This window comes from Mustela erminea, chromosome 12, assembly GCF_009829155.1.
Source record: "Mustela erminea isolate mMusErm1 chromosome 12, mMusErm1.Pri, whole genome shotgun sequence".
In the NCBI taxonomy this organism is placed as follows: domain Eukaryota; kingdom Metazoa; phylum Chordata; class Mammalia; order Carnivora; family Mustelidae; genus Mustela; species Mustela erminea.
In genome coordinates, this window is record NC_045625.1 from 18552724 (window position 1) to 18568655 (window position 15932).

At 46.0% G+C, this 15932-nt stretch overlaps 1 protein-coding gene across 9 annotated transcripts in view; it reads left to right on the forward strand.

Annotated features, from left to right (window-relative positions):
• The first annotated feature begins 11579 nt into the window (after positions 1-11579).
• The window catches only part of TNC (tenascin C), a 93039-nt gene continuing 88686 nt past the window's right edge, over positions 11580-15932 (forward strand). Inside the window, exon 1 of one of the 9 annotated variants that reach the window (XM_032306237.1) lies at positions 11580-12298. The gene's annotated coding sequence lies outside the window, so the exon portion shown is untranslated. The remainder of the gene's footprint in view (positions 12299-15932) is intronic. The other 8 variants (XM_032306245.1, XM_032306239.1, XM_032306238.1 and 5 more) reach the window with 8 other exon arrangements.

Sequence of the window (15932 nt, forward strand, 5' to 3'; positions counted from 1 at the left end):
ATATAAATATGTTTTAAATGAGTCAAGTAAAAATTCACATTCCCATTCTGCAAACTGCAAAGGAAACCAGTATCATTAATAAAGAAAAATAGCTTATGTTATTCTTTTTCAATCAATAGCAAGGTATTTTTAAATGGCTAAGTATTTTCTGCAGATATCAGTTTTGTCTACAAGGAGTGACTTAATTATTTTTTTAAAAATACAAATTTTAAAAAATTCTCACTCCTCAGGATTGAACTAAGTTTGTCCAGGAAATGGGAACCAATGTAGAGCCTCTCACAGTGACTTGGTTCTTGTTTTACCACACTCATCACTGTTTTGTTTATGAGTATATGCTTTTTGGTGTACTTATGTGTTTTGTGGTCACCTCACCATGAACCTGAAAGTTCAGTGAGAGTGGGGACTATGCCTTTTACTGACTGCCTCTCCAGCACCTGACTTAGTACATGGCACATAATAGATACTCACTTTGTGAGATGCTGAGCGAATAGAAAAGGTCAATGCACTCTTTCTCTCTGCATTTTCTTGTTAAAATAGTGAATCTCCTAATATGGGAGGTGTTCGAGCAATGGGAAAAATTTGGTTCTCTGTACTTCTGTGTCCCTATCATAGCCTCATACAGGGACTTTCACTACAACACATATCACGTTGTTCCGCAGTCACCCATTTCAGGATCTGTGTTCTCCTATGAGGACTGTGAGCACCTGCAGAGCTGGATGGATCACCTTTTAATTCCTGTCACATGGTCTCATTACAGGTAGGTATCCAAGGTGGGATACACATCTGAGTCCAGTAGATAAAATCTGTAACATGAAAACATTGACGTCTTAGAGGGAAGGCACTGTCGACCAAACCGCAACTCAGACTAAATTACCAGTCTGATATCTTCCTCCTCAACTCATCAATTCTAGGCTTCAGCAGTTCTAACTGCTGCCAACTCTGTTCATGCAACATCCCACAATGAGGAACAAAAGATTGCAGTCATTGTTTTTATTGCTACAGGAAAAACATAGACAATCAACAATTCCGTACTAAATTAAATTGGCTGTTTTTATAAAGAAAAAGCATGAGCCAGATTTTCACATCCAAGCTTGTGTTTCAAAGATGATGAGATTCAACCATTCATAAAACAAATATCTACAGAGTGCTTGCTCTAGGCCAGTCACTGTTCAAGGTGCTGGTTAAATATTGTTGGACCACTCAAGACCTAGAGAATGATTTTGCCGTTGGGCGTTCTTCCAAGCTACCTAAAGGAAACTAGGTGTTTGGGATAGAGAGAACAAAAGGACTCAGAAGTCTGAGAGACAAACTCTCCATCCTCTGACCTCAGCACCTTTGGAGAAGGAAACAACCAATAGTTATTAAGTTAACTAATAACTAATAGTTATTAAGCCACAGATAATTCCTAGCCAGAGAGTAGCCTCCAAAGCAGATGTCTGGGCATTGAGAAGTCTGGCAGAATTCTAGGTCTCATCTCTCCAGACATCATGTAACTAACTTCCTTTTAAAGCAACTTCTTTCATCACTTCATTTGTGATTGTTCTCCATGGGAAGAAAGAAGGATTTCTATGGCTGGCCCTAAGCTGGTAGTTTTATGTCTATAGCCCTAGAGTAAATCTAATACTCTGCAACATTGGAGTATAAGAAGCATAGCATTCCTTTATTCCTATTTATTCTTTATTTCTTTATTGCTTTGCTCTTTATTTCTCTTAACCCTGTCTTTCTGCTCTATGTGATCACTCAAGTAACTGGTAAAATGAAATAATAATAATCATCATCATCATCACCAACCATCCAGTAGAATTCAGTCTCAGCTCTGGTGGGGAGTTGTTCCTGGTTCATTCAGGCATTCAAGGATTTTACATGTCCTAGAATACCTGGGACCACTGCTCTCCTCCTTTGGCTCTGGCCATGGCAGATAGCCTCACTGGGCAAGCCTGCATCCCTAGCAGTGAGCAGCTGTGCTCTGTGCACACGCAGCTGTGGTGCTGGGATCTCAGCAAGGCCTGAGTTCACTAGTTGAACTAATATGTAAGTGCCAGCTTTGTAGGTCAAAGGTAGTCGAATACCAGCAGTTTCACATAAATCATCTGTGAGATTCACTGTGTGCAAACAAGACTGCAACTTGCTGAAGAACCAAAATACTTCCACTTCCTTTGAAAGCATGCATTCACTACTGAGTTCTGCTCATGAAGCCAGGCTCCCAGAAGATCTCTCATTGGCAACAGGATACTGACACAGAGGAGCTACTGGCAGAATGTGCTTCAAAGTGAGCCCCCCTCTGCTGGTCTACAATGCAGCTGTCGCACTGATTCATTCCGGCTCCACCCCCTCCTGTCCATGGGGATTAGCAAGGCTTCTCCGGAACTTCCTTATAAAGTGCTTACAGGGAGGAAGTCCCCTGTCATCTGCTTCAGACCGTGAATCACACATCTATACTTACGCTAGCGCACCGCCCTCGCCCGTGTACCATCCTTCTGCGAGTCGGGTCCATTCCCGGCCCAGGCAGGTGTTCTGAAGGATTTAGGAAACCTTTGAACTTCCCCTACAGAGGTGGGTCTCTGAGACGGGGTCTGAGAGCCTGGCTTGGCATCTCACTATGAGGCTCCTTTGGTCCCCAGATACCACAGCTCTAAGTGATGCGGTCACTGGGTGAGCTGGAAATCTGAGGGAAGTCCACGAGAGAGGACTTGTGGATTGTGCACAGAAGCCGGGAGGCAGAGCCGTGCCTGGCAAGTGACCCTCCTCTTCTCAGCCACCCTCTTACCTCTTTTCTTTCTAAGTAGAAGAAGCTCTGTGTGAGCGCCTGAGTGGCTCAGTGGGTGAAGCTTCTGCCTTCGCTCAGGTCATGATCCCAGGGTCCTGGGGTGAGTCCCGCATTGGGTTCCCTGCTCTGCAGGGAGTCTGCATCTCCCTCTTGTGCTCTCACTGTCCCTCAAGGAAACAAATAAAATCTTAAAAAGAAGAAGAAACAGCTCTGTAAAGGATTTTTTTTAATATTTTATTTATTTATTTGACAGACAGAGATCACAGGTAGACAGAGAGGCAGGCAGAGAGAGAGGAGGAAGCAGGCTCCCCACCAAGCAGAGAGCCCGATGCGGGGATCGAAACCAGGACCCTGGGATCATGACCTGAGCCAAGGCAGAGGCTTTAACCCACTGAGCCACCCAGGCGCCCTGTGAAGGATTTTCTAAGAACTCAACTCCTCTGGCTTCTGCGAGTCTCACAGAAACTCGACAGGTCCCTTCCTCCCTATGATCCATTGCTTGAGAATCAGCAGCACTGGACTTTAGCCTCAGCTGACCACAATTCACAGTGTGTGGGCAGAGCAGGCCACGACTCCGAGCCTCCTTTTCTTATCTCTTCCTCGAGCACAGGGATCTCTTAGCTCTTTCAGCTTGACAAAGTGTGCGGCAGAGAGGTCTGAGCTCAGAGTTACAGATGAGCGGCTGCCTAGATAAGCCTGACACTTATGAGGGCCAGGCTGCCCCTGGAATGATAAGGACGTGATGGGTAAGTCCAGCTTTTCCCCTGTCTCTGGACTAAATCACTCAACACTGCAAAACTCCCCCATCCAGAGGCCACTTCAAAACTGTCAGGCTCATGGGGGAGGTGGAGCTCCCTCCAGCTTCCATGCCTTTCCCCATCTTCCAGACGGTACCTAAAAAACCATATCCAAGGAGCTGCAATAAGAAGATATTTGAGAATCCACTGATGTGGAATGACCATTTTTAAGGCTTTGCTCTGCACGATGCAGAGACATCATCTCATTGAGTCCTTGCCTTCGTTTCCTATGGCTACAGCTATTATAAGAATCTGCACCAATTCAGGGGCTTAAAAGAAAAAGAATTGGGGCGCCTGGGTGGCTCAGTGGGTTAAAGCCTCTGCCTTTGGCTCAGGTCATGATCCCTGGGTCCTGGGATCGAGCCCCGCATCGGGCTCTCTGCTCGGTGGGGAGCCTGCTTCCTCCTCTCTCTCTGCCTGCCTCTCTGCCTGCTTATGATCTCTGTCTGTCACATAAATAAATAAAATATTGAAAAAAAAAAAAAGAACAAGAATTTATTCCCTTGCCGTTTTGGAGGGCAGAGTCTTAAAATGAGTTTTATTGGGCTAAAATCAAGTAGTCCATGGGGCCAGTTCCTTCTGGAGGCTCCCGGGGAGAATTGTTCCTTGCTTCATTCAGCTTCTGGTAGGGGACAGCAATTCTTGGCATGTGGCCACAACCCTTCAATCCCTGTTCCCCAGTCACTCTGCCGTCTCTCCTGCAGTCACATCTTCCTCTGCCTCCCTTTTGTAAGGTCACTTTGTGATTGCATCCAGGATAATCTCCTTACGACACCACCCTTAATTTAATCACATCTGCAAAGTCCCTTTTGCCATAAAAGGTAACATTTAGAAGTTCTGGGGAATTAGGTCGTGGCCATCTTCCGGAGGGTTGGGGGTTGCTTATCGGCCTACTGTAGTCCTCGTGTCCACTGAACAGAGTGAGTAGTCTCAACCCCCATTTTATAGGCAGTGACCCAGACGGAGCTCACAGCAGTGACGGCATTTGAAACATCACACACTATATAAATGACAGAACCCAGATGATACCCAAGTCTGTCCAGTTTCAAGCAATGGGCTTCTTCTGTTATGTCACCTTACCTCACAAAACTGAGGAAATAATACCCATATAGACAGCTTCCACAGTGCAAACCAAGGAGCCCAGTATTTTACATGCAGAAAACCTCTGTCAACCTACATACTGGTTATGTGACTTTAAGTGCCTTGACCTCTCCTCACCTCAGTGTCCCCCCACCCCCTTAATGAAGGGGGAACGTAGGTGTGAGAATAGAAGTAACATTAATGCTTTGTCATGTTATTAACAAATATAAGTGGTCTATTTTCTGCCACTCCTGTTGTTGGGAGACTGCGGCATAGGGAAAGATTAGAGGTGGGACCGCCCATCAGGACAAAGGCGAGCCCACGGTGCTCCCCTAGGAGGAGAGTGACCCCGTACCCCATACAGTCCATCCAAGGGAGCTTCCAGCTCTGAGGCAAGTGATACCTCCCAGCTGACTCCAAATAGGGGAGAATTTTCCAGCATCACTAAGGAAAGAGAATGCACAAAGGCTTGGAAAACTGTGGCAGGACAGAGACCTTAAAGCCCGCTACAGGAGGGATTGGAAAATGTATTCCACTACTCAAAAGAAGTTAATGCTACTTCTTCCAAATAAATCATCTCTCAAACCAACACTAAACATCCCTTTGGGAAAATACTCAGTGAGGTACGTGAGTGTGCACACGTATGTGCATGCATGCGTGTGTGTGTGTGTGTAAGTATGCATGTGTGTGTGTTTTGCACATGCTTAGCAGGATGGAGGGGAAATCTATGTGGGCTATTTGAGTAAATAAAGTAATCAGTGAACTCAGTTTGGCCAACCTGGAAATTTCAAGCTATGTCTCAATGTCTATACATTCTTTTTGTGAACATTTTTATTTTAGAACATGGCTCTGAGATGATCTTTTCTGTCATTTAAGATGAGAAAGTAGGGGCACCTGGGTGGCTCAGTGGGTTAAAGCCTCTGCCTTTGGCTCAGGTCATGATCCCAGGGTCCTGGGATCGAGCCCCCCATCAGGCTTTCTGCTCAGTGGGGAGACTGCTTCCCCCTCTCTCTCTCTGCCTGCCTCTCTGCCTACTTGTGATTTCTATCTGATAATTAATAAAATCTTTAAAAAAAATGAGAAAGTAAAGGCCCAGAGTAGAATAAATGACTTGTCTGTAAGAGTCAATGACCACCATTTTGAGATTACTCAGAGTGTGGCAAGCATAAACATTTGACTGGGTATATTTCCTTTATTCCTGAGAGCAACTCTAGGATGTATCGGTTCATACTGGGCCCATTTTACAAGTGGGGGACCTATAACACACAAGTTAAGTAATATGGCCCAGGTCCTCCTTCTTCTCATAACTGGTTAGTGGTTGAATTAGGATGGGAACAAATCCATAACAGATCCATTCACAACTCTAGTATTAGCATGGACGGATGTGGACTTGTCACTGAGCCCTGTAGTTAGAGCACCCAGAAACACCTAACCAAAGCCCTTCTTTTTTTTTTTTTTTTAGATTTTATGTATTTATTTATTTGAGAGAGTGAGCACAAGTGGGGGTAGGGAGAGGGGCAGAGGGAGAGGGACAAATAGGCTCCACGCTTAGTGTGGAGCATGACTTCGGGTTTGATGTCGCGATCCTGAGATCATGACCTGAGCCAAAATCAAGAGTTGGATGCTTAACCGACTGAGCCACCCAGGCACCCCCACCAAAGCCCTTCTTGCCTCATTAGATTTTTATGCACAAACTCCAAAGTCTGTCCGGTTGGTCCATCTGGGTTCAAGCACGTCATCTTTGCCTCTGGGTAACTGTGAAATATGTAAGGAAGCACCCCCAAAAACAAGAAGCCAAGGTTGGAGTTTACAGACTGAGTCTGGATCTTCTTCTTGCTGCCATTTGTTGCTCATGGGTCTGGCATGATGTACCTACTAACATCTCTGTACCTCACACTCCCCATCTGAAAGAGGGCAATAATAAGAGTGTCTACCTAGGAGGCTCATGGTAAACATCACAGAACTGAACACAAGCCAACAACTTAAAAGATGCCCTACATGACAGGGACCACTCAATAAATGCGAGCTACTGTTATCTACCATTATCCACAAACAAAAATCTAAAAAAAACCAAGGAGAAGGGACAAGTTAAACTTCCTCACGAACATCTAACTCAGCTGCAACAAATCAGTCAAGATACCCAATCTGCATTAACTTCAAAGCTATGCATTCCCTCTGTGACCTGCATTAAGCCCCAAGATGGCTTGACTCACTCATATTTGTCATTGCAGCCTGGGCTCAGACCAGTAAACATGCCCCAGACCACTTCCCCAGCCATCTGGAGGGAATCCACAACTTCAGACCTTCCAACTTCTCATGGGCCAGTGTTAATCTTTTGAATCCTCCCTCTTCCCCTTGGGCCTCCAGCTAAGAAGCCTTCTTTGAAAAGTGTTAGAAGACAAGACAGCACCGGGTGGCTTCAACTCCCTTTTCTCCCCTGTTAAACCTGCAGAAGTATTTTAGACAGAACCTGGGATTCATGCTTCTCTAAGTGCAATTCACTGATGCAAAGTGTGAGCATTTGACTGGAATTTTAGGGGGAAAAATCATTTATTATCCCCCAAATCTGTATAAATCATCACAATTTCTCTTCTACTCTCTTCCTTCATCTTTAAAGCAATGTTTAGAGATACTAGGGTTAGGAATTTTTATCTGTCTCACTAATGGGGAATCTGAGTTTCAAAGAAGGGACATGATTTCCTCAAGGTAATTCACCTTGTAGATGGTCAAGCTGATGAAACCCCAAACTACCAGTCTTATGCCTTTTCCATCATCTAGATAATCAGTTAGTCAGTCATTTCATGGGAACATTAACTGACTTCTCAGTGCTTTGGGATGGAAAGCAGAGTTCTTGTCTTAAAGGAGCTCTCATAGTCTCAGTGAGGAAATAGATGAGGAAATCAGTGATAACAATGAAGTCTCCAATCATCTAATAAATCATTCCAAGAAAGGGTTTTGTTGTTGTTGTTGTTTAGCTTCAGTATCTACTGTGGGTCTAAGCCATTCTAAGAACCATGATGTGTAGGAATGATATTCACAATAATTAGCAAGTGGCATAGCATAGGAACCAACCATGAACAGATCTGTTAATAAGCCAAGGAAAGGTATGGTGCCTACCCTCATGGTCTACTGAGGTAAAATATATAATGTGCTAAAAATGAAAAATGGAAATCTGGATGAGAATAGGAGAGGGGTCCTTCTCTCTTAGTGGAAGGCCATGGAAATGTTCTTGGAAGTATATAAAGTAAATCTTGAGAAATAACATAGGAACTTGCCATGCAGACGAAGAAGAAGGAAGGTTGTTCCAGGGACAGGTAATTGAATGTGCAAAGTCTCAGAGCCCTCTAGATTATTTCTTTGATTATTTTACTTAAAGTTTTTAAGCTGCTAATATCCTTAGGGGTGACTCGTTTGGTAACCAGTACCCTGAAAACCAAGGCAAGGAAGGGATTTTCCCCCAAGTTACCCAGTAACTTGACGTGCATCAGGACTTGCCCCACTCTACGCCAAAGCTCCATCCCTTCTGCGATGCTGACCAGTCTACCTATCGGTTGATTATGCAGCTGATTTGCCCTATTCCATCACGAAGGAAAGCTGTCCTCTAGCTTGCAGTTCATTCAATGACGCCTTGAGCTTTCTTGTCCTTTATTGTCTCAGGAAAAATGAGAAGAGATGGCAAAAAGCATCGAACAAAGACTTGTGGACCGCAAATTGGGGAACCTTGACTCCAAACAAATGCGTCTAATTGAATGACTAGCCCATTGTGTTGGGTCTGAGCTCCTTCGTTGCTCTGGGAGAGATTTCTGGTAATTGTAGAGTCATGTGGGATTTCTGGAGTTAGCACATTTCGGGGGTTAGCACACTAGATGAATCCCAAGAAGAGGAGGAGATTGGGAACAGTGAAGGAGTGGCTAAGCAGGTGGGAAGCAGGGGGTCCTGTGGGAAGGGGGTGCCAGACTTCTCAAGGAAATGGACGCCTGACTGCCTCAGATAGAGGTAGTCCTGACCGACATTCCACTCACTGGCTGATCCATCTGGAAAAACAAAAAGAGCATTGCATTTCACAGACCTTCAAGGAAATGAGAATGATCTCACCTGAGGCAAAACCTCGTGCTCCCTCTGGCCTTCCAACCACAGCCTCCACCAGCAGCCAGTGAGGGAGGATTGCAAACAAGAAACAACAGCATCAGCCTTTGGCCCACTCTGTGCAGAGGTGTTTCCAAGCACTCATTCCATCCTCTCACGTGGAAGAAAGAGTTTACAGTACGAAGAAGGACAAGACCATAAGAGATCGGATGCCAAGAGGCGTGGCCTCTGCCAAACAGGAGAGTGAGTGGTTATTGATTCTATAAGCATCCCCGGCTGTAATGTCTAGAGTGGAAAGCAGCCATGGTGGCTTTGAGCAAGTAATTTCTGTGAGTTCCCTTTCCTCATCTGTGCAATGGGTATGTTGGACACGATAATCTAGTCTCCCTCTCATACTCTGGAAGAACAAGGACAATGTTTAATGGTACAGCACGGCGTGTCAAACATTCACTTGTTCCTCCGTTACTGTATTCATCCCTTAAACTCTATTTCCTGAGTTTCTGCAATGCCCAAGGCTCTGTGCTCAACACAGAAAAAGCAGGCGTGATCCCTGTACTCTGGAAGCCTAGAGTGTAAGGGGAAAAAACTAGACATCCATCTACCATGTACAGATAACGAATGTCCTAACGGAATTCCCACATACTAGGGTGCTTGGAAACACTTTTTGTGGATGAAATCTAGGAAGCTCTGTGTGGAATTTGGATCAGAACTGGACAATAAGGTGATGTGTGCAGGTGGAGGTGAGAATTCTGGGTAGAGTACAGCATTAGCCAGGGTTCAGTTGTTGGAAAGTGTATCCAGACTCTAAATTTGCCTGGAACAGAGGCAGCAAAAGGCACACGGATCGATGGAAAGGAGTCCTTGTCTGGACCACTCCTTACACAGAAGCCAGGGTGTGGTTCTCAAGATGCCACAAGGGTTTTGGAGAAACTTCCTAAAATTCCTGTCTCTTCTAAAGATACATAAATAAAGCTAGCCATCTCTTTCATATGTTGCCAGAATATACTTCCATGATAGTAACTGAATGCTTACTCAGAGTCTCATGTGTTTGCTCCATTGACCTATTCCTGCCTTGAGGACCAGTCTAGTGATATCTGGCTTTGTTTTCCCTCTGATTGTCCAAGCCACCTGTATTTGACCCCTAGTCTATCCTGTGGAAGACGGGGAGGACAGGAGCTGTCAGGTTTGGGATGTTCCCAGAAGTCATATTTATTACCCTGTTTTCTAGCATGCTTTTTTTTTTTTTAAGATTTTATTTATTAACTTGACAGACAGAGATCACAAGTAGGCAGAGAGAGGGGGAAAACAGGCTCCCTGCTGAGCAGAGAGCCCAATGTGGGGCTCGATCCCAGGACCCTGAGATCATGACCTGAGCCAAAGGCAGAGGCTTAACCCACTGAGCCACCCAGGCGCCCTCTAGCATGCTTTCTTATTGCAGTTAAATACACACATAATCGCAAAGGTATACTGATTACATGTTATATGTAAATGTAGCCTATACACCATGTGAAATGTAGTACATACTGTTCTAATGTTTTACTCCCTAACCCTGAGAGATAAACTTGGTCGAATCTGGGAAACCAAGAGGCCAGGAAGCATTCACTGCGAGTTGAAAGACACAGTCTCGTGCTACTGCAACATACTTTGGCTGAAACACAGAATTAAAAACTTCCAAAACAACCAACATTTGAATCAGCCAGAATGTTCAAAAGTTCAAATGAGCTGTTTATGACATGACTATTTATGGGCTTTCTTGCTGTCTGGGAGGGTCACTTAAGCAGAAGATCCTAGAATACAGAGCCATAGCAACCATGGGGATGACCTAACCTTGTCCCACTTTTTCCAGACAGAGAAACTGAGGCCCACAGCAATAATAATAAGTATGGGAATTACATCATTCATTATTAAAAACATTCATTATTAGTAATGAATCAAAAAAACAAAAACCAAGGATCTCCCCTTTAGCTCTTATGGAAGAAAGAAATATATTTTCTATATTTAAATAGAACAGTGATTTTTGTACAAGCAGTATTATAATTCAATAGGGCATAAAATATTTAAATATCATCTGACAATGTTCCTGGACAGTGGCGCACATTGGAAATAACTATGGAGTCCCGTGTTGTCATCTAAATGCTTCCCAGGTGTATTCCCTAAGTGGACTGAATTACTTCCCTAAACCTCCCTTTCTTCATGTGTCAAAAGGGGTCGACACCTGCTTGGCTTGAGCAAGCCTGTAATGAAATAATATCCATGAAGTGCCTTGCAGAGCACCTACTATAGACTTAATAAGGGTGGGTCCAACCATCGCCACAGGTTCCATGGGCCTCATTTCCCTCCACAATCACAAAACTGCTGTGCGTTGTGACAAGCTGAAATGTGGGTGCTGTGCCCTCGAGGCTTCCCGACTGCCTCGCATGCCTGTGTGTGCCCTGCGGATCCTCAGAGCATGCTAACCACCGAGTGAACGGATGACTCAGAGCTTGGAAAGAATCCACAGCACGCTGGAGAGCAAAGGCGCAGTTTATGTCTCAAAGATTAAGTTGTTAACCTTTTTTTTTTCTTTGTGCTGGACACCTTTCCGCACTCAGAAGAAAACTTCAGAAAGGTTTTCCCCCGGAGGTGCTACTTAGAAGACGGGCCCATTCACGGAACATGGGCATTGTCCACAAAGCTGCCCCTCATAGAGGGGGGGCGTTGGAGGGGGGCTGCTGGGAGGGTGAAGCCTCTGGGCAGCTGGGCAGGCTCCCTCACCCAGAAGACCAGCCGGGCAGATCTGCTGCTCCCTGCACTGCCCTGCTGCTGACAGCTAACCCTGGGTTATCTCTCTGCTGGCCCAAAGAAACCCAACCGCCCCAGGCTTCTGCAGGGCTTTAGGTCCTCTTTCCAGGAACTGGGCTCAGCCCCTTTCCTTTTGGAGGTGCCACTGAGCAGCTGCGGAGCAGAGCCCCAGCGCGCCGCGAGCCCAGGGTAGCGGTGGCGTTTCCAGCCCGCCTGAGCAGCAGAGCCAGAGCTGCCGGTCCTGCGCCCTCTCATTCCCTGGGCTTCTGTCTCACAATGAGAAAATCCGTTTGGGGAGCCAAGCAAAAATCACACCTAGCTTACAGCTGCTCTGGGTCTGGGTTGGGGGTGGAGAAGGGGAGGAGGCAGAGGAGGGAAGCTGGAATTCCTACTTTTGCCATAAATTGTATGCAAATGGGTTCCTTTCCTGGCAGGGAGCAGGGAGTGAGTGAGTCTTTCATGAGCTAACCCTGTTCCGCTGGGAGGGCTGTTCCTTTAATTCACCAACTGAAAAAGTAGGAAAGGATGTCTGGAGGCGAGGCGTCCCATTACAGAGGCAGGAGCTGCTATATAAGCCAGCCAAAGCTGGCTGCGCTGGCCACAGCCTGCCTACTGTCACTGCTCTCCCGCGAGCGCAGACTCACGCCGGCCTCTCTTCGCACAAAGACTGTGTGGCTGCGGGTGACGCTGGGGGCAGCGCACGTGGGAGCCCCGCTGCTCACAGCCAGGCACTGACTCCATGGAGCTGGTTCATTCAAGGATCTAGGTCCTTCCCAACTCCGGAGAGGTAAGTGTGTTTCACCCGCATCACCAAAGATCGTTATGGCGCACTGTTTGCATTCTTGGTGCCAGAGGGGCGGTGGGCTCATCATTATAAAACTTCCTCCGTGTCTTCGCCGTTGGCAAAACGGTGTATTTGTTATGATCAGATGCACCTTGACTGTCTTCTGCTTACCCCTCCCAGACTTGGAGGTTTGGGGGGGGGGGTTGTTTGAGTTTTATGAGCAGTCGCACGTGGAGGGAACTTTCTGTAAAGTTTTTAGCTCTGCGTCCTCCAGAGGAAAAGTGGGAATCTCTTAACTCCCTGCCTGGCTGATTCACCTGTGATTATTTTGGTCTGCGGGGGAGATTGGTAGAATTTGAAGGTGGAGATCGTTTGTGGTCTTGCTCTGGGATAGGTTAAGGGAAGTCATCCGATAGAGGATGACAGAACAATAAAATTGTATATCTAAACGGCGCTCACCTTGCAGTGTACAAAAGTTTTGTATCCATCCCTCATTCCACCACATCCTCCCTGTGTTTAGACAGAGAGAGGGAGGAGGGCTGAAGAACAGAAGGGAGGAGGCAAGTCCTAGGGCCAGATGAGCAGCTGGAACACGAGGTGGGAGGGGGGACCCCAACTTCCATGCATACCCACGGGCAGGGGGACTCCCCCTGGGTATCTCCTGATTCACTGATCCTTGGGCTGGGTACCTGTGCATGTCTTGGGGTGCTTAGAGCCAGTGGTACCCTGCATCTTTCTAGAATCACCTCCCCCTCCTCACCTCTCATCACAGAAAGCCCTGAGAAACCCTTTGCCCCCTGGCTGGGAAGATCTACCTGGCAGACTCTGAGAAGGGCACAGGGGCTCCTCTCTCTCTTCAGTGCTACAAGGGGATTAGGAGCTTGGGTTTCGAAGCCAGGCGTCGGTCATTTTGGTGTCCCCACCACCACTATCATAGATGTTACCATGATGAGAATCTGCAACCTCTGTGGGCCTCAGTGTCCACTTACCTAAAATGGGGACAATAACTTCTGTTGTCATTATGAGAAGGAAATGGAGCATAAAGCATTGGGAAAGTGAGTGCTCAGTAACCGGAAGTTTGGAAAAATCACTGTCATTTGTCAAACACTGCCATCACCTTGGAAGTTAAAAGAGGCATTTAGGCAATCTTGGACTGTTTCTCATGTGTTCCTCACCCCCTACCCCGAACCCCCTTCTTTTCATCTCCTGTTCTGAGGGCGTCTCAGTGGGCTGGCAGGTCGGAGACTTGGCTATATTTCACAAGCAGGAGGTTGTTTTGGCACAGGTTAGGGGAAAGGGAACAGCCTAGGGCTGGATGTAAATGTCGGGTTCTGACTCCAGAATGCACAAGGTTCTGAGTTTGGGCGTTTGCAGATTCGAAAGCTGTCAGCTATAAAGTAGGATGCTGCGGGGGGGTCTCCTTGGAAATGCTCTCCATCCAGAGTGAGAGCAGGACAGGGAGGCCCACTTGAAGAATGAATGCCTCTTTTTCATGTTTTGTGGACTCCCCCCCACCGCCACTTTTTATGAAGCTTTCCCATATGTTCTTTAGAAATAAAACCTGCTGCCCACCCCCGCCAGCTTTCTGCTTTGCCCTTTGGATATGGTCAGCCCAATGGAGGACTGGGGGAGGTTTGTTCAGCACTAAAGAAATCTGGGGGAAATTTGCTGGCATTGTGTGCATCGGAGCCTATTGCAATAGAGGTGATTGTGCTTTGACCATACGTGTTTCAGGTGGGTGACGGCGTTTAGGGGAAGAAATGCGTACACATTATGAATATTCTCTGGTTTGCTCAGAAAAGTGTGAATTGGATAAGGATTAAAAGGGGTATGACCAACTCTACAGTCTTTGAAGATTTTTTTTTTCTCTGTGCTTTGTTTGAAAAACCTAGCTTCCCTATCTCATCTTCTACTAACTGCTTGTCTCCTCCCCCCAAAGAAGTTACTGATCTCCCAACCCTCAGTTTTGTTGTCCATATAAAGAGGGTGATGACCTGTATCTCTCTGGGCTTTTGTGACGTCCAAATGAGATAGTATATGGCAGATTCGGTGCTTGACACGTAGTAGGGGCTCAATAAATGGAGGTTTTTCTTAGTTTTCTTGCTTCTCAGTTTATAAGGACTTATCTGAAATCCATGTTCTCAGACAGTGGTTTTCAAACTTATATTTAGTTGTGGAAACATTCATTAAATGAAATTGATGGCAGAACTCCAGTACGGAGGTAAATGTGGGACTGCTTTGGCTGATGTGGGAGGGGAGGGTCTGAAACTCACCCCATTGTTCTCAGCCCTTTGGGACATTTCCCCAGAACCTTAAGTGACACAAAATGCAGTTAAAAATCATGAAACAAGGCAGTGCACATTCAGGCTGCTGTTTTGCATTGCAGTTTGCCCCTTCGGGTCCCCACCTGGAACAGGAATCCATACGATTCCCCGAGTAAGACAGTAGACAAGAATATGGGAAACATAAAAGGCTTAACACGGGATGCTGATTTTAATTTATTTTAATGATCATGGAGAGCCTAGTCTATTCTGTGCCCCTCTTGTGCACATCATCTCACGAAACATCCACACGACGTCTCTGAGAAATGGACCATGCTTATTGGATAAAGACTAAGTTGCAGAGTAGAGAGGATGAATAATTTTTCCAGATCCCAGAATGCAGGGTGATGGAGCCACTTTTCAGACCCAGGTCCCGGTGACCCCCAAATCAGAAACACATTTCACCGTGTGCTTTCTGAATGCTGCTGCTTCTCGTGCTCGCTGTCTTTAGAAGGGGAAAAAACTTCCTTTCTGACTAAATCTACCCCTCCAGCCAGACTGTGGCCACCCATAAATACGCAGTAGCCTGATCATATAACCAGAATGGAATTTGGGAAGGGAATTCAAGCTGACAGATTGAAAAACATGTCCTCCTGAATTCTCCCCCTTCTGATGCTCACGATGAACTAAAAACACCTATTCTGCTCTTCCCCTGGGCTTCTGTAGACACACAGCCACGTTTTCTTACAAGGAAAGCAAAGCTATCTAACAGGTATAAAGCACAAGTCTCTCCACACTGAAGTCACTTTAGTTTGGAAAGGACCAGACATTCAGCTCACCCCAGATACACAGCTCCTTGTGGTGAGGATAAAACACATACACACAGTAATTAACATTGAGGCTAACTGTGTGATAGAGTTTGTCATTCCTTATCTAATTCTCAGTGTAACACTGCAAGTTATAAATCACTCCTCTATTTTATGGACAGAGAGTGAAAACCCCAAGAAGTTAAGTGGTTCACATGAGGGTTTTCCATAAGTCAGGAGCGGAGTTGGCTTTGAACCCACACTCTCTAAAACGCTACTCTTCTTTCCAGGGTGCTTTATTGCTTCCTGACGTCAGGCAGGGTTGACCCCTTATGGAACCTTGAATGATCTCTTTCAGTCATTGGCCAGATGGTAGAGAAGCCCCGGCTGACATTGGTATCTATTGACTTTACAGAATAGCCCTGCATATATCATTTTTCATGGTGCCCAGAAAAGGTCAGCTTATAGTGGTGCAGTTCTCTGCCTGGAAACAGAAAAGTTCGAATTTCAGCCCCAAGAGAGAGAGAATGACACTAAAGGTAGCAGTCGGGTCATTACTGTTGGTTTTCT